This window comes from Vigna unguiculata, chromosome 6 (genome assembly GCF_004118075.2).
Source record: "Vigna unguiculata cultivar IT97K-499-35 chromosome 6, ASM411807v1, whole genome shotgun sequence".
Lineage (NCBI taxonomy): Eukaryota > Viridiplantae > Streptophyta > Magnoliopsida > Fabales > Fabaceae > Vigna > Vigna unguiculata.
This window is the reverse complement of record NC_040284.1, coordinates 34,068,374-34,070,215: the sequence shown is the minus strand read 5'-3', so window position 1 is coordinate 34,070,215 and position 1,842 is coordinate 34,068,374. Positions and strand designations below refer to the sequence as shown.

At 26.6% G+C, this 1,842-nt stretch overlaps 1 long non-coding RNA gene across 1 annotated transcript; it reads right to left on the bottom strand.

Moving 5' to 3' along the window:
- Nucleotides 1–565: 565 nt before the first annotated feature.
- LOC114186906 lies at nt 566–1,371 on the bottom strand. The gene is made up of 2 exons (XR_003605170.1): nt 1,034–1,371; nt 566–746 (listed from the first exon to the last, which is right to left on the bottom strand). It is a non-coding gene; the product is annotated as an uncharacterized LOC114186906 (long non-coding RNA).
- Between the last annotated feature and the right edge of the window lie 471 nt (nt 1,372–1,842).

Genomic DNA, 1,842 nt, shown 5'->3' with positions numbered 1-1,842 from the left:
TTAAAAGTGGTGAACAACAAACATATCTGATTTAAGTAAAAAATAATAATAATTTAATGATTGTATTAATATTTACTTATAGACGTTTTAAAATGGATTTGATTTTTTTTAAAAGATAGAAAATTGAAATATATAATATTTATTGAATATGGTAAAATTAAATACATCCAATCGTACGAGAATTAAATTATAGAAATTGTTATATTGTTTTCCTATAAATTTGAATAATTAATTTTGTTTTAATAATTTGTTACTATAAGTCAGGTTTATTATAAAAACAGGTGAATGTAGAGAAATAGTTATGATAAACTATATTATTTGTGTTTTGAATTATATTATTAATTATAATAAATTTAGTGTAAAAATATAGAATGTTACTTATGTATGTAAAACACTTTTAATTTTTTATTAAAAAAATATAAAAATGAAAAAGTAATCGGTTATTTGTGGAAGAGTATAGCCGAAATCAAAGGGGAATTCTTAGCTCATTCTTGGAGCTCTACACTAAAATGTAAGGTTGGTTATTGTTTTCATCACTCTCATTTCAAATACATTTTTCTTTCAATTTTTTCTATCACTTGCCGTCTCTATATTAAACACTTTTTATCATTACAAACAAAACAACATGTATAGAAATCCAAACATATTTCAACACACAAAAGTTAATACAATTAGAATGAAATTACCTCAGCAAATATGTTGACAGTCACCTGGAATCCTGATGTGTGTCATCAATTAACAATAATCTGCACGGAACCCATAAAATCTCATAAGAATGGAAACAAAAATTCAAATTTTATTTTCTATCAACTTTCAAAACTCTCCTCATTTCTCTGTTTCAACAGTGTTTTTCAAAAATGAAAACAAAAAAAATAGACTACTGGTTCAGAACATACTTTCACGATAAAGTTCATGGATCTACTTCCAATGAAGTAAATCGCAGCCGAAATAGCCAAAATCAGGATTGTCAGTTAAACATGAAAATAGCCAAAATTTGTAGAATGAAAGAAAAAAATTTAGGATTTAGGTTTACCCGTTCTCCTTGTAACCTCTGCAAAGCCGATTTCAGTAACAATATCAATGCCATTCACTTTCTCAACTTTCTGATTCGCAGATCTGAAAACATCTCTAACAAGAAATCATCCCCAGATCTCATTCTTTCCCTATTTCTCATCCTCTCTCTATCTCTCATTCTCTGTTAGCTTTGAGTCTCAAAACCCTAATTTTATTATATTGAAACAGAGTGATGTGACTACTCTGCCGTTCATTTCCTCTGTTTACGGCTTTTACGATATCTCTAACCTCACCCTACAAAATAACAATAATAAAATGCCGCATTTTTTTTTCTTGCCAAATCATTCAATCAAGAAGAACAAAATCTTTTTAAAGAGTTTCCAATTCTTTTTGAAGAAAATTTTCATTCGATGAAGTAATTTTTTCTTAAAAAATCTATTCATAATTTAAAAGAAATTATATATAAAACTCAAATTTTGTTGCTCTTGCATCTTTAGATAACTTCTTTATATAGGTAATGCAAACATGGGGAGAATTTAAATTAGAAGTTTAATAACCGACCACCATCACTACAAAGTATGAAAACGAACGAAGCAAACAAAAAATAGAAAAAAAACGTAACGAAAGAGAAAGAGGAAAGAAACATACATTTAAAAAACGTTAGAAAACTGTAAATAAAGAAGAGAAATAAAACTTAATGAAAGAGAAATAGAAAAAAAACTTACCTTTTGAAAATTTTAGAAAACGTAATGAAACAGAAAGAAAAAAAAAACTTACTTTCTGAAAATGTGTTTAGGAATAAATGGAAAGGTAAAAAAGACAAAAACT